The sequence below is a fragment of the Porites lutea genome, chromosome 13 (genome assembly GCF_958299795.1).
Source record: "Porites lutea chromosome 13, jaPorLute2.1, whole genome shotgun sequence".
NCBI lineage: Eukaryota > Metazoa > Cnidaria > Anthozoa > Scleractinia > Poritidae > Porites > Porites lutea.
Window position 1 is genome coordinate 17,779,389 of NC_133213.1, and position 23,336 is coordinate 17,802,724.

The 23,336-nt window shown below is 39.8% G+C and overlaps 1 long non-coding RNA gene and 1 pseudogene across 1 annotated transcript; both read left to right on the top strand.

The window, feature by feature from the left end:
* Positions 1-2,276: 2,276 nt before the first annotated feature.
* LOC140922484 (uncharacterized) overlaps positions 2,277-23,336 on the top strand; it is a 41,684-nt pseudogene continuing 20,624 nt past the window's right edge.
* On the top strand, positions 10,395-17,845 carry LOC140923191 (uncharacterized). Its single transcript, XR_012164137.1, has 7 exons — positions 10,395-10,646; positions 10,792-10,874; positions 13,574-13,630; positions 16,222-16,311; positions 16,934-17,062; positions 17,645-17,728; positions 17,810-17,845. It is a non-coding gene; the product is annotated as an uncharacterized lncRNA (long non-coding RNA).

Consider the following 23,336-nt stretch of genomic DNA (forward strand, 5'->3'; position numbering starts at 1 on the left):
ACGTAAAACACAAAAAATCCCGAAGGAACAGCTTACAATAGGTAGATTTTGTGACATTAATTGTGCAGTCACACTTCGATACTCTTTTGCGTTACGTGTTATCAGTGACATTTTGTGGACCAGTTGTTATGAACGTTCAGTGGACCAAAAGACACTCGTTAAGCGCAGATGAAGTTATAAGATGCGTAGAACAGTGTATATTTTAACACTAAGTTAGTTTGCCAAACACGAGTTCACAAATCTTTGATTGGAAACCTTCAGCTGAACCTTGCCAGACACTGTTTCTCTCTCTTTGACCGGAATAAGACTCGGCCCAAAACAAGCAAGACGAGCGAATGATTCAACGGCTAGCTTATCAATAGCAGAACGATGGACGATTACAGAAATTCGCCGACCATTAAATTCTGTGCTGACTTATTCCCTGCTCGCAGGTGTCCTTCCGCTATAAAGTTTAAAATAAGACTAGAATGCGCGAGCGTGAATTGATCAAACGTCCTTCTAAGGCTTACTTTCCGGCAAATAAAATGAAGTAAATGTAAAAAGTGAAATAGAAATAGCGAAAAATTAAACTTCCAATTAAATCTTTTCTTATGGTTTAGAATAAACTATTCTTGAAACTGAGAATGTTTTGATCAAAGCTGTGTAAATCGAACCGAAACTGTGCATGGAACCTTGCGTTTATTTCCTGTATTTATCTCACCTATTGTATGGAATATGTGTGAACATCTTCATTATGAATCGGTATCATTTCAAAGAGCTACACAAGGAGCAAGAATACTATATATAGAGCGGGGGCAGCTGTAGTGTCAACTATTACTAGTCGTATGCAATTTCTTAGTTACGCCATGTATACTGAGTTCAATGTTGTTTCTAAAGTTCTTCGTACATGCCGTATATTCTAAGTAGCATAGTGCACACAGCAAACTAGGGATCAGAGAATGCATCAAGTGGTAGAGTTTGGTCGCTTACTAGAGCTTAAAAACAATGGAAAATCATTAAACTTTCCGGCCCAAAAAGTGTTCGCGGTCGTTTATAAGAGGTGGTCGTTTACTAGAGGTTCCAACTGTAAGGCTTTGACTGGGAAAGTTTTGGTGCATGAGTTTTGGATTGGCGGTCTCTTATGAGAGGTGGTCCCACATGGAGGTTCGACTGTACCATCAACTGACGTAATACAACTCACTTTGACTCTGCAGATGATTACCGCGCGTCAGTCAATGTCAATGCAACAGTTATTTTTAGTACAACGTCAACCCTCGACGATCATGCTCATCCTACTTATAGATCTACTTAAAAAAATAAAAGGGAAAAATGGAAAACTCCTCAGGTTTTTACACCGAGTTGGACTTGAGCTGGAACCAGTTGTGGAACTATTACAGTTTTTTGAAAACCCACAAGCTTAAAATACCTGTAACTTTCTCAGTGTTTTGGTGGTAAAGAAATAGGTTTTCTTTACACTTGTATTCCGCTACCCAGGAATGTTAACCCTTAGAAATAAGTTCACTTTCCCAAATTTGAGTTTTCTGAAATGTTTCCGCTGGCCCGGTTTGTAGTTTGTTGACAACAAATTTATTTTTTCAGTGGAAGGTAGATGACTGTATAATGAGTAGATCGACAATTTTTATCATATAAACACCAATGAAATACCAAGTGAGCTTTCGCGCGAAAACTTGATATCTTCACATGTGAAAATAACATGTTATCTTCACATGTGAAAATGTCATCGTTGCTATAGCTTCATAATAAACCGCACCCTTGAGACCAAAAAACTATTTAAGTAAAATGGTTGGTGTTTCATTGGTGTTTATATAATAAATAGAACATTACATGGTCGCTTGGAGATACGAAATTTTTCTTCTCGTGTTGAAAAAAATATTTCACTCGTTCGCGCTCCGCGCGGCCATATAATATCATCTATATATACACCATGTTTAAACAATGGTAAGTCGGTTTCTCTGTTGTTGTTGTTGTTTTTAATTTCGATCATTATCACCAAGCGAATGTTAATATTTAACTTTGTTAGAGAAGACCCCAGTCCATCAAGTCATATTATACAACGATGAAAAACACGTAGAAGGATCCCTTTTTAATGCAAATCAAATGCGACTGTGATAGACAAAAACGAATAGTAAAGGAGCTAATAAATAAGCTTTTACTCCAGCTTTTAATTTTACTTTTCAGACCCTCTTCGTTATCGTACGTAAAGAGAGATGGTATCAGCAGAAAAAAGAAACCACAATATGTGGCTGAGCTGAAATAGCAAAGCCAGCAAAAAAAAAATGACAACCATAGCTATTAATGGTAATATTGGCGACGCCCTAGGCATCGCCTATTCCAGTCTGGGAGATTTCCGGAAAGCAATAGAGTACCATGAACGACACCTCAAAATTTCGAAAGAAGTGGGAGACAGGGCAGGAGAAGGAGAAGCGTGCTGTTATCTTGGCATCGCCTATTACAGGCTTGGAGATTTCCAGAAAGCCATAGAGTATTATGAACGACGCCTCAAAATTTCGAAAGAAGTCGGAGACAGGGCAGGAGAAGGAGGAGCGTACGGTAATCTTGGCATCGTCTATGACAGTCTTGGAAATTTCCAGAAAGCCATAGAGTACCATGAACGAACCCTCAAAATTTTCAAAGAGGAGGGAGACAGGGCAGGAGAAGGAGGAGCGTGCGGTAACCTTGGCAACGCCTATTACAGGCTTGGAGATTTCCGGAAAGCCATAGAGTACCATAAACGACACCTCAAAATTTTGAAAGAAGTGGGAGACAGGGCAGAAGAAAGAGCAGTGTACTGTAATCTTGGCAACGCCTATTACAGTCTTGAAGATTTCCAGAAAGCCATAGAGTACCTTGAACGAGTCCTCAAAATTTCGAAAGAAGTGGGAGACAGGGCAGGAGAAGGAAAAGCGTACGGTAGTCTTGGCATCGCCTATGACAGTCTTGGAGATTTCCAGAAAGCCATAGAGTACCATGAACGACACCTCAAAATTTCGAAAGAAGTGGGAGACAGGGCAGGAGAAGGAGGAGCGTACGGTAGTCTTGGCATCGCCTATGACAGTCTTGGAGATTTCCAGAAAGCCATAGAGTACCATGAACGACACCTCAAAATTTCGAAAGAAGTGGGAGACAGGGCAGGAGAAGGAGGAGCGTACGGTAATTTTAGCAACGCCTATCGCAGTCTTGGAGATTTCCCGAAAGCCATAGAGTACCTTGAACGAGTCCTCAAAATTTCGAAAGAAGTGGGAGACAGGGCAGGAGAAGGAAAAGCGTACGGTAGTCTTGGCAGCGCCTATAGCAGTCTTGGAAATTTCCAGAAAGCCATAGAGTACCATGAACGACACCTCAAAATTTCGAAAGAAGTGGGAGACAGGGCAGGAGAAGGAAATGCGTACGGTAGTCTTGGCAACGCCTATCGCAGTCTTGGAGATTTCCAGAAAGCCATAGAATACCATGAACGAGACCTCAAAATTTCGAAAGAAGTGGGAGACAGCGCATCAGAAGGAAAGGCGTACTTTAATCTTGGCATCGCCTATGACAGTCTTGGAGATTTCCAGAAAGCCATAGAGTACCATGAACGACACCTCAAAATTTCGAAAGAAGTGGGAGACAGGGCATCAGAAGGAAAGGCATACTTTAATCTTGGCATCGCCTATGACAGTCTTGGAGATTTCCAGAAAGCCATAGAGTACCATGAACGAGACCTCAAAATTTTGAAAGAAGTGGGAGACAGGGAAGAAGAAGGAAAAGCGTACGGTAGTCTTGCCAACGCCTATCGCAGTCTTGGAGATTTCCAGAAAGCCATAGAGTACCATGAACGACACCTCAAAATTTTGAAAAAAGTGGGAGACAGGGCAGGAGAAGGAGTAACGTACGGTTGTCTTGGAAACGCCTATCACAGTCTTGGAGATTTCCAGAAAGCCATAGAGTACTATGAACGACTCCTCAAAATTTCGAAAGAAGTGGGAGACAGGGCAGGAGAAGGAAAAGCGTACGGTAACCTTGGCATCGCCTATGACAGTCTTGGAGATTTCCAGAAAGCCATTCAGTGTTATAACAACAGTATTATAGCCATCGACCGCATTAGGAGAAATCTCATATCTAAAGACGAATGGAAGATTACCCTTAAAAGTAGGTATGATCTAATTAATTTGAGGCTGTGGAAGCTGCAGTTTAAGGAAGGTCAAGTCATTGAGGCACTTTTAACTGCTGATCAAGGACGTGGACAAGCCTTAAACGATCTTCTGGAGTTCAAGTATGGCCTTAAAGGGTTACACCCAGAAATAGGAACACTTTCTGCAAGACCAAGTGATTTTGCTTGTTACTTGCCACTAAATACAGCATTCATTGGTATCAACGCGGGAGAAATATTTCTCTGGGTGAACGAGAAAGGAAAAGAAATCAAAACTAGAAGAACTGAGATCGGTATCTCCGTCACAACCTATTTTCAGTCTCTATTGGAGGCTACACATAAAGAAATGGGTGTAAGAGCTGATGTTAATTGTGAAGATCGTTCATTAAGTAACCCAAGCGATAAGAAGTTAGCAGAAGAAAGATCGAGTAAGCCAAAGTCTCATCCTTCATATTTTGAGACAAAGTCATTGCAAACATTTTATAACGTTGTTATAGACCCTGTAAGAGACTTACTACAGGGCGATGAGGTTGTGATTGTTCCACAAGGACCTCTCTGTTTGGCGCCTTATGCTGCTTTCATGGACTTAAAATCAAAGTACCTCTGCGAAACGTTTAGAATTCGTCTGCTTCCCTCACTTTCTAGTCTGCGGTTAATCCAAAATTGTCCAGCAGATTGGCATAGCAAGACTGGCGCTCTTCTTGTCGGCGATCCGTGGGTACAGGAGGTGGTTTATGAAGGAAAGCCACTTGATCAGTTAATTTGGGCCAAGAGGGAAGTGCAGATGATTGGGAAAATACTTCAAGCTGTACCTCTCGTTGGAATGCAGGCAACAAAAGATGAAGTTTTGAGACGTATCTCCTCTGTTGCTTTGGTGCATATTGCTGCTCACGGTGAAATGGGAACAGGAGAAATTGCCTTGGCCCCTAACACAACGCGTTCATCCGTAAATCCAGCTAGGGAGGACTATCTCTTAACTATGAGAGATGTTTTAGATGCACAGATAAGGGCAAGACTTGTTGTACTTAGTTGTTGTCATAGTGCTCGGGGAGAAGTCAAATCTGAGGGTGTGGTCGGCATCGCACGTGCTTTTTTGGGTGCTGGTGCTCGTGCTGTTCTGGTGTCCCTGTGGGCGATCGACGACGAAGCTACTATGGAGTTCATGAAAGTTTTCTACCAAGAACTAGTCCATGGACGAAGTGCCAGTGAGGCCCTGAATAAAGCCATGAAATCTATGAGAGAATCTGACGACTTTAGTGCAGTGAGGTACTGGGCGCCTTTTGTTCTCATTGGTGATGACGTAACGCTGGAGTTTGGAGGAATCAATTAAATAGCAAGGTATTTTGGAATATATTTAATCCTGGGATCATAATCCCTGCATTTGCAATCGTCATTTTAACTAGCAATTATTTTTTTTCTCTTATCGGGCAACGAACTCAACCGATGCCACGTGTAGCGTCGATCTGTTTATCACAGGTCAAGTTGACAGTAAGAAAGGAAACTTTGTTTGGCAGTTAAACATTACAAAATATATATTTCAGATTTCGTAATTTCTTTACATTTTAAAGTGACGGTGATCCTGTTTGAGTTCTTTCCGAATGATTGTAACTTATAGTCGAACCTGACGTATGCGACCACCCAAAATTTCCTGTCGCTTACGGAAGGTGATCGCCTAGGAGAGTCACCGGCTTCAGTTATGGTGCTCTGAACGGAAACACTTTGGCATTTTTGGTGGATGGTTGATTATAAGATTTAATATTTTTACCAGTTGAAAGTCAGGAAAGTATCGTAAATCCTATATTAATTTCCCCTGGGACTTATTTATTTCAAGGACGTTTGAGGGGGGGGGGGGGGGGTGGGGAGAGGAATTATTTAATTAGGTGCCAAAATATTAACTGATTTACTTTGCTGGCTGAAATCACTATTCTTCTGAAGCTTGCTAACATTTCTCCTGGCTGTTTTTGTTGTATAGGTATGATGAGGAATGCAGTAAAGCAGTTCCTAGTTATCTGAAGTCGAAGACAGTTTAATTTTCATCACAGTTACGTGGTAGAGCGTTCCTCGCAAGGATGGCAACTCTTTATCTTGAAGAGAAAGAAAATGATGCTTCTTGTTTTGATTTGTTTGTTTTTGTCACATTACAGGCTGTAGAATTTAGATAAATGTACAGGAAAAGATGGCGACGGAAGCCTGAACTGGAAGCCTGGGGCTTAGGTAGGGTCCAGGCTCCTCTTAGATTAGTTTAAGTACACTTACATTCTCGTCCCCAGAGCCTCCTAGAGGCCTGAACACGAAAATTAACCAGGACGCTCTTGTAGAAAATCAGAAATGACCGAAGGTCCTAAAATCTAGGACTTCAACTTCAAATCCTGTGTCCCCAGACGGGGACGGGGAAGCCTGAAATGGAAGCCTGGTGCTTAAGTAGGGTCCAGGCTTCTCCTAGGTTAGTTTAAGTAGACTTACATTCTCGTCCCCGGAGCCTCCTAGGGGCCTGAGCACGAAAACCAGGACGCTCTTGTAGAAAATCAGAAATGACCGAAGGTCCTAAAATCTAGGACTTCAAATCCTGTGTCCCCAGAGCCTCCTGGTTCTCGTTCTCAGGCCCCCAGGAGGCTCTGGGGGCGAGAATGCTAGACTTAAAAAAGAGGAACGACGCGATTTAATAAAATCAACAACAGATTGCTAAGATACAGGAAAAAGGAATAGAATCAACATCAGTTACAAACAATGCAAAATTACTTTTAAAAATAGGAGGAAGTTGAATCATATACAATCATTTAGAAATGATAAGGAGATTTAGTTGGATTATTATTAATAAATTTAATAATAAATAAATTTTGCGACAAAAGTTCACATTTAAGGGAAAATTTAAAATTAGCTAGACCATGTCATGGAAGTCAAATGTTTGCTTAGGTCCAGTTCAAACGTCGAACTTCTCATATGCCGAACCTAATGCATAAATTACTAAAATTTATTTCACTTGCGTTTTAGACCATCGAACATCATGGAAATGAATTGAGTCCGACTAATTTAAGTTCGACATCTGAATCAGCCGTCGAATGACTTATCATTTGGGGCGACCTAAAGAGGTATTCGGTTTGGTACATGAAATGATCGACGTTTGAACTTGGAGAGTTCCAAAAGTGTGTGCATTGCCAAGATATTTTATTTCTTTTAAGGTTGTGCGAGACTTGATATGGGGTCGAAGATTCTGAGCAAATTGAGTATTGTAATCATGAAGGAGAGAACCAGATGTGAAAAGATTGTCGAAGCTCGAAGGCAATGTAAGGAGAGATTTTCCATGAATTCTTTGTTTGCCTCGAATTTCATATCTTTGACGTTGTTTTAAGTAATTCATACTGAATTTGCATAAAGATGTTTAGCTCCGCAAAAGGCTCGTGCCATTTTATTGTCCTTTAATTTGCTTTGAGTCCGCTACGTAATAATTGTAGAAAAACCAACAGTGTTCCTTAACAAACAAAACTAATTCCTCGTTCTCTTTTCAATTATAAACATTTTACTTCAATGATGACTTTCAAAAGGATAATTAGTTTCTGGATAATGGTTATTTAACTTCAGTGTATCTGTATATCGTAATTTTACAACCGGACGAGATCTATTCATACGCCTTTTGTACAGGTGCACCTTGTTTTAATTGCAATTTAGCTGTCTATTTTAGAACAACGTTAACTATTTCATTAAGTTGTTAGTCAAATTGAGCAACAGGTGAATTTTGAATATGAAAGGTTTTACTGTCTTTTTTTAATAGATCGGTTTTTGTTTAAGGTGAAAACTGGTTTGCAGTTAGTCTACTCTTCTTTCTATTGACACAGCCGCTCGCTGAACTTGCATTTTCATTCATATTGTAATACTTTGTACATAAAGGCTGTTTTGCTGACCTGGCTACAAGGTCTTTATTTCAGTACTGTACGTACTTCTACTTTCTAACATAACAACAGTTAACAAAAGATTTCAGGTAAAATAGAGTTTTTTTAGTTTTCATTTAACTCTAAGTGATTTCTGTCTATATATTCTTTTGTCTTCAATGGTTGTAGAAGAATGATATGTAAGTACCGATAGGCTAGTTTTTATTGTTTTTCGATTATTTTCGCCTTTTCCTATCTGAGTTATTGTCATTTCATCCGCTGAAGAATAAACGCTGTTGGAACCAAGTTTAGTCCTGTTTAATCTACTCCTGTACCAGTTAGTGGTTTGATCCCGGTGCTAAAGAGAAGTGACGGCTCTGCGAAAACCCTTCCGTCACTTTACCAAGGGCGTCAAGCCTATGCGAATTTAAAGTTGACATAAATGCAAAACTGTCGATCGCATAATTGACGATCCTTGTGTTGATTTTTTCATGATCATAATACACCAGTTAATCTTAAGTTCGACATTACCCTCCCACAGAATGACATTAAAAAAATGGACGTAGAAACGTCTCACAATTATCGGCCAATTTGAAGTATGATTGAGTAACCGTTTAAAGAAAATTTTCCCGCAAGTTCTTTTCATTTCTCGTTTATTCTTAGGACTTCTTAAGGCATTAAAATAATGAGCTAAGTCCCATTCTTGATGGAAACCTTTCGGATGGTTTAAGATTCATTTACACACCACATACAACCCAGCCGAACATCGTAGCCACAAGATTTAACTCGAAATATCATAGTGAATGGATCAGCATTTCCAGAAGTTCCCAAACAAACAGGACAACCTCGTGAAGTAATCCAAACTTTTCGAAATTTTTTCTAAGTAGTTTTCTTTCCATTCAGCCCTGTTCCTAGAACTTACAGGGAGTTGGGGGGAGTCAAAAAATGATTCAAAGGGAGAAGTTGACGGGTGGCGGCGATCAATGTACCTCTGGGTCGCCCTTTCGTTGAAAAAAAAAAGAAAGAAAACACCTGTCAGGCTAATAGTTTTTCATGATTTGCTCCTTCAGCAGATATCGCGCCGGGGCTCTTAGGCTTTTACGGATTATAAACTAGCATAATTTTTGGCAATTCACCATTACTAGAATGCCCTTGATTTTCATATTTTTTTTACCGAACTAAAGCACTGCTAGCATATTTTCACTTTTGGCTAGTTTTGCAGCGCACAATTGTCCCGAAGTCAGTGCTACAGCCAAATTTAAGTTGCAAAATCATTTTTTTGTTTGCTTATTGTCACTGGGACCTGCAGTGGGTCTTACACGAAGTGACCCAGGACTTTTTCCTCAGGATTCTACGCATCCGCATAAAAAGCTCGGTTTATACGATAACGAAAACGTCCGCGTGCTGGTTTTCGATATTGATTGAGTTTTTGTATAAAAGCTGCCAGACAATGAATTATGCTGTCTTGAGTTTCGAGCTTCTAGACGAAAAAAAGCCCGAGAGGTACTCAGTTGGAATTCTTGGTGGGGGTATGCCGCACCCAGTTCTCCAAATCCTAACCCTATTTTAGGCCAAAAAAATGTCATTTTTCACACCGGTTTCATACCTGGCCTCTAAAATCCATACCTGTTTTCAAACCTAGCCTGAGAAGTTATCAAGATCAATATATATAAGGTTTATATATAGAGAGAAAACCGTTTACTGTACAACTCATACGGCGGTCATAAATCGGTCCATAAACCACACAGGAGAGATATAACACACATTTTATGTAAGGTAAGCTGTTTTTTATTGAAATCCTTTCATTTTCGTAGGTTACAGAAATGATGGGTTTTTTCCCCATACACCCCTTATTTTTCGAATGTTACGCAACAATGCCGATGCTCGCCGATACTCATATTTCGATCTTGGGCTAAGCTACCTGTAATATAAGTGCTACAGTTTGCGAGCACAATCTATCAAAGCCAGGAGAGAATATCTCATTCTCTCTTGCCAAAGCCTACTCCTGATAAGATAAAATTCTAAGAAGACACAAGAATACAGTCAACTTGCTCTTCACGGACACCTCTGTAAAACGGACAATTAGAGTTGGTCCCTGCCTTTCTTTACTCCCTTTACTTGACTCTCTATAAGACGGACACTTAGTGCCGGTCCCAAAGGTGTCCGTCTTAGAGAGAGTTGATTGTATAACAAAATATGCAAAGTCGAAAAAACAAAAGAACTATAAACACTTTTATAATTTTCTCAGTCTTCTCCAGCATGCGCCCATGTAGCCTGGGCATGAGAAAAAGGAGCATCTTCGGTACTCATACCTTGCTCCTACCAGATGAAGGTCAAAATGATGCAACGTGGTCCTGCATGTGGAAAGTTGGAAGTTGTAGGAACGTTCGTATTGTGATACGAATATTAGTGAAAATGTAAATTCTCAGTTGTTTTTTCGCCTATTTGAAACCCTATGGCAATTTTATTAAATCATTAATGCTCTTGACCTCGTAAACACTACCTTTTTTCACTCCGGCGAGGAGAAAATCGCGTCTCTTTTAGCTCCATGTGCAATGTGAAGTCGATGACCACCATTTTTTGGAAGCGTTTTCATGGCCGATAATTTGCTACAAGGGCTTCAGGCGGCCGCAAATGCGACATCACAGGCAGGGGTGAGTTTCTTGCTAACTATTTTTCTCTTGAACAGTTCTGTTAGCGTTCGAACATTATATACCGTACATAGATTATATCAGAAACCCATATGAGTTTCTGATTATATACATTATTCTCATTAATTTTTTTGGCCAATAATGATAGGCCCTGCAATATTTTGAACTGCTAAAGAATTCCCCAGACGGCTAGAAGCTATGTGGTGATGCCCTAATTCGAAATCTTTACAGGTAATTGAAATTTGATATTAAAGTTAATTGTTTTACTGTGGTATTAAGTCGTTAACGTTTTGGACCTCATTGAGCATTATTTCAGAACTTGATTAAAAAGATGCATTGTTTGATATATATTTATATTGATTTTATGTTATCATTCATAATTCATATGCAACTATATAGTACATTGTCTTTCCTTCAAAATATTTTCTCTATTTCTTATTGACCAAATTTGGATAGTCTGGAACCAGCTTCGCAGTGGGGGAAAAGGGCAAAGAACAGGTTCAAAAAGGAAAAAGTGGTGGCCTGGAGGGCAGCAGAACCTAGGGACATGCCTTTGATGCTGCCATTCTGTGATATCATTCTGGTGTCAAATGTCTTCATGTTGACAGATTTGCGGTGCTGTGGACAGTATCACGCTCTTTCAATATCATGCTCATGCAATTCGGGGAAAAGATTTTAACAGATGAGCGAGGGTGGATTGGTGGCATCAACGCATTTCTCCAGGCTCTACCCTTTCTCCTCCCCAGACTACCTCTTGGCCTGCTTTGCTTCGCTATAGCGAAGACCCACTATACAGCCTGTAACCAACAATTTTTTTGGTACCATGGCACTTCGTTATAGCAGGGTTCCATCAAAATCCTGCAAACAAGCTAGGGCTGGCGGGAAATGAACAATTAAGGCAAGGGGGATTTCAATTTGACTTGCTGAATGCTCCCACTCTTCTTGCGGCCCCGACACCTAAAAACAACAGCAAACAGACTGCTTATCTTGCCAGCTACACAGGCTAATGTAACTAGACATGCAGGGCTCGAATTTAAAAAAATCATCAGGTCGCCTTTTGGCAAACAACTGGAGAAATATAGTCGCCAGATGCAAATTTTTAGTCTCCAGTTTTTATAACATAAATGACGCAGCTCAGGGCTTGTAATATTTCACGCGGATGCGAAGCTGTGAAATTCAGGTAAATCTGTGGAATTCACAAAAGGACGCAAAATACCGCAAAATTTGTTAGAAATCTTTTGAGATACGTGTCTGTACAACATATTTGAAATTTATCTCAGCAAATTTATCTTGAAACTTTGTCTCTAAAACATGCAAACAACGTCCCAAAACTAGGCATAGATTATGTTGCAAAAAACTGGGCACTAGCCATGACGTTATAGGCTTTGCCAGTGGTTCATTTCTGGAGCGTATTGTTGTTGAAAGAGCAAATGATGACCTTTGTTTGAAAAACGTTAAAAATGCTGGTCTGATCAGCCGATCGATTTCTAGTGAATTTTCCCTGAAAATAACCACAAAATTAGCCGTTTTTTACCAATTGTTTTAAGGCAAAGTTTGCCCCGAAAATTCCCAGGAAATTGGCCAATTTTTCTGGGAATTTGTCCCTAAAAATCCTGCAAAATTTGACTTATTTTTCACGACCTTTGAGAAGCTCGTATAGTATGGTGCGATCCATCATATTTGAAAATATCATCGAGAGAAGTCAGTATAAATTTGGAAATAAACTGGCTTTGTTTATGCAATTTGGCACCTTTTTTTATGATGAAAGCAAAGCAAGATAATATCAAATGTTTGTTTTAACTTTACTCTTTTAATTTAAATCTAAAGCATAGAGAAATTTGGTTGCCACTTTGGTTACTAAGCCAAAACTTTTAGTCGCCAAGGAGAACATGTTAGTTGCATTGGCGACCTTATCACTCGCAATTTCGAGCCCTGACAAATTGTCATAAAGTTTTTATGGTGGGGTTTCACTGTACCTGCAAAACGGCAAGACATCAACATCCTACAAACAAGCCAGGGCTGGGATGAAAACAAGAATTTGGGCAAGTGGGATTTCAATTTGACTTGCTGAATGCTCCCAATCTTCTTGTGGCTCCAACATCAAAAACAACAGCAATAACCTGCTTGTCTTGCCAGCTACACAGGCTAATCAGCTATGTAGCTAGACATGTCATGAAGTGTGTTGCAGTTATTGAAAAAGTTAATTATTTGAAAAACTGTGTGTGTTTTTACCTATGTAGATAAATACCCAGTTGATACAGTTAAGACTCTGGACAGTACACTCCTCTTAAATAGACAGCTCTTCTTTCAGCTTATATCAGTTTTTTTTCACATACCTGCCAGTTACACTTCAAAACACCACTTGAATTTTATGCTTGTGCCTGAATTACAGCATCATGAGAGCAACTGTATCAAACGGTATTTATTTGGTATCCCAGTATTTATTCATTACAGAAATCCACTCATTGATAATTAACGATCATGATAAATGACATAGTGAGAGTGTCAATCAAGAAATCGCCTGTGTATATCCTTTTCCTGATTATTGTTCTTGCTAGGAATACCACAAAATAATTTAAGAATAAAACTTCACGTAACTAACAATACTTCAGTCTATCTGTCTAAATTTAATCCAATTTAGCACATGTAATTTAAACCCTTTAAAATTGATTCCAACACTTAAAATAATGGTAACGTACCGGTTTGTATTGTTTCTGCATTGTTTCTGGAAAGTGTGAGAATTGTCAGTCACTCTAAAGTTCATAAAGAGACCGAAAATGGCTTTATGGGTACCCCACTTTTCACATTTGACATTTATCAGTGGGTGCCAAACTGTAATGTTGTAGCTGAGTAAGCTCCCATAAGCTGCCAATGATATAACCCTTTCACCTCTAGTGGCTGCATATTGGTCTTTTTTGTTGTTGTTTTAGTGATGAAAGTGTCAAGTTCTTTTGCTTTCAAGTATTAGAGCATCACATAAAAACAAGGTAAAATTAAACATTGCTAATTTCTAACTATAATGATCAATAATAAATTTTACATGATTATCATAATGTGGCATCCATTTTAACATTAATCTTCCTTTCATTCAAAAATCAAAAAGCTTAACAGTGCCACGTTTATTTGTCATCTTCAGTTTGTTACTTTTACTTTTATTCAGTCCTGTGATTGATAAAACACAGCTGATTTGCTACGCAGCAATACCGTTGTGATTTTTTATACTAATTTCTCCTTTTGAGAGTACCGTTGTGACTAAAGAAAACTTACACTTGAAAAACAATTCAAAACTGACAACAATGAGTGTGTCGAACGAGAATGAAAATTAATCTTTAATGAATTTGTTAAATGCGCAATGACTTACATGTAACTGGAATACGACTTAAAAAACTTTCTTACCTGGAAAAAAGTAGGCTTTTGCACTTTATGCTTTTGCTTCCCTACTAAAATGCTCCGCCTTAATGCTCCATTTTTCCCACTAAAATGCTCGGTGTCCCCAAAAAAGTCACTAAAATGCTTGGATAATGCTCATTATTCAAACGTTTTTTTTAAAATTAATTTCAAAGTTTACACTTACAAAAACGTACAAGTGTTGCAAGTAACAACGACAACGTGTACAAGTTCATAACGCAGGCAAAAAAACCAGCTGTATTAGGTTTTTTGGGAATTTTGAGTTTTAGTCTTCATTTTGTTTAAAAAAGCGGGAGCTCATGGGGCATGGGCTCCTAAAAAAAGTTAATTTCTATTTTATTTTCTGGGGAAAATTAATTTTCCGGGAAAAATGCCACTAAAATGCTCGAATAATGCTCAATGCTTTTGCCTCACTAAAATGCCCGAAAAAATGCTAGCATAATGTACAAAAGCCTAGAGAAAAGGCTCTTAATCCGAACTGTTTTTGTTTTGATTGTCGTTAAAACTGAACAATCAACATGATTGTCCATTGCGCAAAAAGGATGTGTTTCGTTCGTAGCATATATTTGCGTTTGTCTGCAGTGTTTATTACAAAACAAAAGAGTCTGGGATGGAGTAAAACATCGAAACGAAAAAGAACATTCGAGTTCATAGAATCCATTGGGAGAAAAGACCAATTAAACATACACCGTCTTTCTAGTTCGAGTTCGTAAGTATAGTCGGAAGTAAGTCAGTCACACTGTGCTTTGGGTTTTACGGCGCACAGGTGCAATATTACACATGAATTTTTAGGCGCACAACCAAAAATCCAGCCGCATATGCGACCAGTTAGTCGCTAACTTTGAGCCCTGCAACACCTAAAACACTTGAGTGATGTGAATATACACTTTACCATTGTCTGCCTTTGTGGAAACCCTTACCTGTATCTTATTTATGTGTGGAGCTAAGAAAGGCAAGAAATAATAGGTCTGGATTAGCATTCAACCCTCAAAGACCCCTGCAATCCCACGGAATGGATCCAACGTTGACAAGGCTGTGCTCTAACGAAAATTAAAGGGAGCCCTGGGTGATCTGAAACTGTAAAATCTAGGGTGCCCAGCATATCATTTGTATGAAAAAAATAAGATTTTCTAGTCACCCATGACGAAAAGTTAAGCTTCAGGGGCCACTGGGCTCTGCTAAAGCACAGCCCTGGTTGACAACACTATAAGAAGAAAGTCTTTCTTCTTATACAGTCAAAGGTCCTCAATTTGCAACCACCTACCATAATCAACCACCTGTCCAAAACACCAAAGTTTTCCTATTCAAAGCCTCATTGTGGAACCTCTCCTTATATGGATCACCTTCTGTAAGTTACCATGACCACTTTTCGCGGCTCTTGGTTTAATTATTATTAGTTTTTTTGTTTTTCACCTCTTGTAAGTGACCTTTTGACACTTGGTTTGATCTTATGTTTGCTGTATATACGATGCTACTTAGAGTATTAGAAGAACAACATGGGATTACATATATTGCAACTCAGATATTGCATTAAACAGATTATCTTCTATATAATACATGTGACTGGACCTCTTCTTACAACAGACCCCTGTGGTTGGATTCTTGTGATCAACCACCTCCCGGAAGTGACCAATAGGTCTTTGCCTTTTGGGTGGTCATTTATGGGTGGTTTATAAGACATTTACATGTACTGGATGGTAAATGCAGTTAATGGAACATGAAGCGCCAGGAGGGGTAGGCTAAGGTAGCCTGCTGCAATGTATACTCATGAGTTGTATTTTTCATGAATGAAAGCACGCTAATTTTAAGATACAAAGAAAAGATGTTCATGGCTGGAACCTAAGTACTAATTTGTCATAATGTTTGTCATCATATTTTTTCTTAGCATTGTGCAGACTGGTCCCTGTTTTCAAGGTCCTATTCATGGCTAGACTTTTATTGTGATAAGACTAGGTAGCTTATGGTACAACTGTATCTATTGGTCAAGATTTGAGACACTGTCTAGCAATAAAAGTTCTGCTATTTCACACCTGGTCATTATTCGTCTACCTTGCACGTAAGCTCAAACAGTAGTCATTTATGGGTGGTTTAACTGAATTAAATAACTATTTTGTATAATTGCTTATTTTAATGTTTTCACTGTTCATTGACCCTTGTTGTAACTTTTCAGTGTTGTACCGAGTCAGATAACAAGAATTTCTAGAAGAACAAGGCAGCCCAAGTCTTTAGCTTGATCTTTGTCTGTGATTATCCTGAGAAGGTTAGCTCATTTATTGTTATTTCAAGTGTTACTGTTAAAAGTCATAACTTCTCACACACTGAATGCCATTTGTCTGCTACGCAACAATGCAACAGCACAACCATCACAAAAAGTTTTCGAAAAACAAAGGAAAAGTAGGAAATCATTCCTAAACCCAATACACTGCTGTCAAACTAACACACACTTTGGTGGGAGGGAGGGAAACACTGTTGCACTGTTTGTTACGAGAGGAAAAAACTGAGTCATGTAATGAGTGTGAATACTGATACCCTAAATTGTAACTTGACAGTTAGACACTGTTATATACGCACTCATGGCTGGTAAACTCACACCTTGCAGCCATTACTCCCCACACCAATGGAACCAGGCACCTGTCACAATCATTTATCAGAGAAAAGTTAAAGGGAGGGAAGGGTTGGGGGAAAGGCACAATCCAAAGGCTGAACAAAATGAGTAACTGCCTTGAAAGCATTGTACTAAGCACATGGAGCTGATGTTAGCAAGGGTGACTGCACTTGAGCCACCACACTGACCGGTGACCAACAGCATGCGACGATGCTTCTTGTTATTAGCCGCTTTAAATTTTGTTTAACTTCATGTTACATTTCTCTTTACTCTGTAGTGGCCGCTGTTTTTCTCAGACCTTCTCCAGTGCTTGCAATATGGAGCATTAGCTGTGGATATGTACCTTAGGATTTTGAAGGCAATTGATGAGGAAGTGGTTGATAGAGATGTGATAAGGAGTCAACAGGTTAATTTTGTGAATTGTTTTAAAAACTGTAATGCTTCAATTTCCATTGGTGAAAATATATCTCCAACAGAGAGGGGTAAAATCAAACAGAAATTGATAACCTATTCAATTCTATGTAATATTGTACTACCTAACATCTCATACGAGCAGCTTGCAGCCACTGAAGCTGAACCCATTTTAGTGGGTGTCTGTAGAGCAGATTTGGACTGTACCTAAATTTTTTATTTGCCTAATATAAAAGCTTGTTAAAGTTTGTCATTCAAGTTGTTTTTGTTGTGACAAAGTCCACCATGCCACACACATGAAGTTGTCGGTGCTAATATGAATCTAAACATGCTGTGCAAAGGGCTACGCTCTACATGTGTGAAATTGTTCCTTATGAAAATCAAAATCCTTTGGAGTTAGAACACTGCTTCTAGAATCTTGTTTGTCACATCTTGAAACTTGTGTAAAGACTCAAAGACTTGATTTAAGACTGTCAACTTTTGTGGAGTTTCTGTTGGTTTTACTTGTACAAGTTTTTAAAACCATTTACTGATCAATCAGTTTAGAAGCTGAATGAAATTTTTCTTCCATGAACAGGAAGCAGAGAGGAACACGAAAATTAAAGATCACATCAGGGATACGTGCGTCACAAAGCTCGTTGACTCTTGGTTTCAGAATCTGGTAGGTGGGAATCTTGTATTTTGGTACAACAATGAGGTTGAGGTTTCGCTGACTGGTCTTTTTGTTATGTTTTGTATGTAGAAAACATATGAAAAATTAACAGTGTGTCATCAATAACGTGCCTTTGCCTGGACATTATTGGAGCATATATTGAATGGATCGATATTGGCCTAATTGCAAATGACAGGTTTATCAGGTAATGTTCATTGTAAAAACGGCAGAGTAAAATTAATGCAGACTGTGCACTGACTTGGACTATGCGGAATAATATTTTTAGGGTTAGAAAACAATGGTACTTTTGGTGAAAGAATGAAAGATGGTAAAGTTTGAACGTACACCCTGTAGTATAATATTTATTTATGGCCTCCCTCTCCATGAGTTCTGGGTAGGTCAAGTGGATAGAGCATCCGCCCAGTGTTTGGGAAGTCATAGGTTTGAATCCTGTCAGGGACTCAGATTTTTTCTTTGTCCCACGCTCATGAAATGCTGATTATTTCATTTTTCGCAATGTTACTTTTTGTTGTCACGTTGTCATTTGGTGTTTGACGCTGATTGATGGTAAAAATGTTTCCTTTGCTCTGTGCTGTTGTTTCCTTTCAATTCTCATTAAGTCAGTTTTTGCAAGTAGCCTGTCAGTGGTTAAGTCAACTGGCAGCTAATAATATGGAAAAGCATCATTTCTCATTGCTGAAAACTGTAAAAAGAGGATTTTACTATTAGCACAACCTTTGATTTTGTGTCCTGCTTACAAATTATTATTGATAACGTGTCTTTGCAGTATCTTTCTCCGGTACATGTCAGTTGAAGTTCTTCGGGAGAGCGCTTGTGATTGCATACATGAGATTATCATGAAGGGAATGGAGCCACTGGCAAAGAAAGAACTGGTGGAATCTCTTCTGAGTGTTCTGGAGAAAAGCAGTATCCTTGAACCACAAGAGGTACATGTACATGATTATTCATGTCTAAACGTAACATTTTTATCCAAGACTATATTGTAGCTTCAATACGTGGTTTCCTCCATATTCCCAGGGGTGAATGGGTGAGTGTATTTTTTGTTTAATTTGTCATTTGAATCAACACTTTTAGGATGAACATGCTGACTTCATGGCCAAGATGGCAAAACTGATGAGTGCTTCAGGATCACAGCTCCTAAACAGCTACACTAAGTAAGAGACTATTGATTTGCTAGCAAAATTTCAAACTGTGTTCTAGCAAGACAGTACTTAAGAGAGATTGAGAGTGGCATTGTCAGGAAACAGAAAATGTCAGATTCAAGTTGAGAATTTCTCAAAATTGAAAACGTGCAGCTAAAAACAAGACATAACTAATGTGAAGCTACTGTTTGTGGTAGAAGTAGTAAACAGTAAATTGCACAACAAAGTTAAGGGAAAACTTGGTCACAAGGTATGAATTTCACATTTGCTGTAAACATAACTCTAAATCTTTCTACCATCCTGGACAAAAGTCCTTGAGACAGTACTGCAATATTCTTATTTTTCTGTCATTTCTCGGTTGCCTCTTAAAACAGTGCCATCCTTTTTAAAATCTTCTTGCAGTTCTCCCCCCCCCCCCCCCCCCCGCACCCCACCCTATACAAAGTTAAAAGTCGGTAAAAATTCAGGATAGTCGATACACGCGTCCAACGTGGGTGAGGGAGGGTTGAGTCTGTGTGAATTGGAAAACGTCCCTGAGAAATGCAGAAGTGTTCCAAGACTTTTGGTAGAATATCAGAAACTTTGCTCACCAATTACGGAAAGGTACTACACTCTGTAATTTATCTGCTTTTTTTTGGTATTAATGGCCTCGTTTAATAAAACACTTTAAAAAAGTCAAACTTCTGTAGAGCTGATCCCCCCAACTGAAACAATCTAGAAAGAGCTCAAAAAGAAATGCAGTTTTTTTAGTTTGTAGTTATAATTCAGCACTGAATATGAGAAAGGTCGTAACAGGTTTTTTTCGTGTTCCAGTTACTCTTATATGCCAAGCATTACCAATGGTTGTTTAAGTGAAAGCGTAGGCTAGAAAGATTTTCCTGGTGATTCGCTTTGCAAATGTGTAGCAAATTGGAATGCTGAGTTTACAGTAGTGCGAGGGCCGGCATAACTTATCTTAGAGAAGCCCCTAACATTCTTTTCTGTGGTGTTCCGCTTTTTAAGAACATTATCGAGGAGCAGCTTCTGTTGAATCGAATGGCTGATGCCTGTATCAACTTGTTTGCTATGATGGCTTTGATTTCCAGAGCAGCGATCCATAAACCAAGTGCCAGCCATGAGGTGAGTGATAGGTAGCGTATTTAAATAAATGTAAGGAAGATCCTCGCATTTAAACTTGCACTAGCCTGCGTAGCAGGTGTTCAAAAGGGAAGGGAAAGGGGATTTGGGGTTTCTGAGAAGTGGTTTCGTGCCCAAATTGTCTTTACCTTCCCTTTCAAACGCCAGCCACGCAGGCTAAACTCGCTGACTTGTGCATTTGTGAAAAAATAAAAGCCTGAAAAAATTCAGATTCGAACCAGGATTCCGGATTCGGGATTCGGGAGGCGGGACTCGAACCCTAACCTAGTGAGGCCTTTATTAATTTAATGAGTATTGACACAGGCAATCGAGGGATATCACTGGAAATTTTATTAAGCTTAAAACGAGTGATAATGTTGTTGTTGAAGTAATTGCGGCTATTTTCTTTTTTTGGTAACTGACTTTACGTCAACCCCCAAAAATCCCAAATTTGGAAGAGTGAGACAAGTCCCAATCTGGGAACTTGGTTGGGAATTCCCTGGTTGGGACTTGTCTCACTTTGCCAAATTTGGGATTTTTATGGGTATTCTTTAAATACCCAAAAATATCCAAAAATGGGAATCCGTTATTTTTTCCTGTGGCTATGTTCAGATTATACTAGATAGCTTTTCCTGCCAACACAAATAGTTATCTGGTATAATATGAAAACCAATCCGATATATGACCCTCCAATTTCAAAACTGGCATGGCGCACCTTTCATTCCGTTACAGAGATGGCGCAGAAATCACCGTTCTCAGACGTGAACAGAAGCCCCATCCAGCAGGAGGTTCGTGACGGCGCAACATATTATCTGCTACACAGTCGTTTTTTAGTGTCGTCACGTAACGCTCCTCCTGTCACAACACTAAACACGGCTGTGGCTCTATAGCAGACTAAACAGATATTGGGTGTAGTGTGAACATAGCCTCAGTCTCACACATTGGTGAAAGGTGTTGCGTGACGATATTAGTCTGCTACACAGCGGTTGTTAGTGTTGTCACACAACACTGACTCCTCCCGTCACAACACTAAACATGGCTGTGGCTGTATAGTATAGTGTGAACATAGCCTCAGTCTCACACATTGATGAGGGGTGTTGTGTGACGATATTAGTCTGCTACACAGCCATTTTTAGTGTCATCATGCAACGCCCCTCCCGTCACAACACTAAACACGGCTGTGGCTCTATAGCAGACTGAACAGATATTGGGTGTAGTGTGAACATAGCCTCAGTCTCACACATTGGTGAAAGGTGTTGCGTGACGATATTAGTCTGCTACACAGCCGTTGTTAGTGTTGTCACGCAACACTCCTCCTGTCACAACACTAAACACGGCTGTGGCTGTATAGTATAGTGTGAACATAGCCTTAGTCTCACATATTGATGAGGGGTGTTGCGTGACGATATTAGTCTGCTACACAGCCGTTTTTAGTGTTGTCATGCAACGCTCCTCCCGTCACAACACTAAACACGACTGTGGCTGTATGGCAGACTGAATAGATATTGGATATAGTGTGAACATAGCCTTAGTCTCGCACATTGGTGAGGGGTATGGCATAATGATATTAGTCTGCTATACAGCTGTTCTTAGTGTTGTCATGCAACGCTCCTCCCGTGACAACACTAAACACGGCTGTGGCTTTATAGCAGACTAAACAGATATTGGGTATAGTGTGAACATAGCCTCAGTCTCACACATTGGTGAAAGGTGTTGCGTGACGATATTAGTCTGCTACACAGCGGTTGTTAGTGTTGTCACACAACACTCCTCCCGTCACAACACTAAACACGGCTGTGGCTGTATAGTATAGTGTGAACATAGCCTCAGTCTCACACATTGATGAGGGGTGTTGTGTGACGATATTAGTCTGCTACACAGCCATTTTTAGTGTCATCATGCAACGCCCCTCCCGTCACAACACTAAACACGGCTGTGGCTCTATAGCAGACTGAACAGATATTGGGTGTAGTGTGAACATAGCCTCAGTCTCACACATTGGTGAAAGGTGTTGCGTGACGATATTAGTCTGCTACACAGCCGTTTTTAGTGTTGTCATGCAACGCTCCTCCCGTCACAACACTAAACACGACTGTGGCTGTATGGCAGACTGAATAGATATTGGATATAGTGTGAACATAGCCTTAGTCTCGCACATTGGTGAGGTGTATGGCGTAATGATATTAGTCTGCTATACAGCTGTTCTTAGTGTTGTCATGCAACGCTCCTCCCGTGACAACACTAAACACGGCTGTGGCTTTATAGCAGACTAAACAGATATTGGGTATAGTGTGAACATAGCCTTAGTCTCATACATTGGTGAGGGGTGTTGCGTGACGATATTAGTCTGCTATACAGCCGTTCTTAGTGTTGTCATGCAACGCTCCTCCCGTCACAACACTAAACACGGCTGTGGCTGTAGCAGACTAAACAGATATTGGGTGTAGTGTGAACATAGCCTTAGTCTCACACATTGGTGAGGGGTGTTGCGTGACGATATTAGTCTGCTATACAGCCGTTCTTAGTGTTGTCATGCAATGCCCCTCCCGTCACAACACTAAACACGGCTGTGGCTGTGTAGCAGACTAAACAGATATTGGGTGTAGTGTGAACATAGCCTTAGTCTCACACATTGGTGAGGGGCGTTGCGTGACGATATTAGTCTGCTACACAGATATCGTGAACATAGCCTTAGGGCGCTTTCCATTTGTCGGAACCGGCCGGCCGGACCAGTCAGCTAGCAAATGAAATTGGCTTTTCCCAAAGGGTTTTTGCTGAAAAACCATCTCCTTCGTGAATACTATTTAGAATTTGACTGATCTAGCTGGATAGTTTTAATTAAAAGTGAAATTCTAATCACGACGGAAATGATCTTGCCGGTCAGTAATGACAAATGAAAAGCGGCCTTAGTCTCCCACATTGATGAGGGGCGTTGCGTGACGAGACAAAACGGCTGCGTTGACTAGATCAACACAACACTTAGTGTGCTACAATAATTTAATACCTCTCAACTCAAGCGCGTTTTCCCATTGGAAAGGAATGTGTCACGTGCTGCTTGCCATGTACAAACCTTCCTAACTTCTAAACAAACCTTACTCGCATTTGACCAGGTCGCGTGTTTTAAACGTGCCAGTCGCCTGAAACAAAGAATTTTTCCACACTCATGATTTAAAACTAATTAATAATTTGTTTTATTTTTGACATGTCAGGAATGACAAAGAGGTCGTAAGCCCCGTCTCGCAACAATTTTACTTATTCTGACTCTGCGGGATGTGAAAGACACACCAGGGACGTAACAAATTTCTGGCATTGACCCCCCCCCCTCCCCCCCCCCTCTC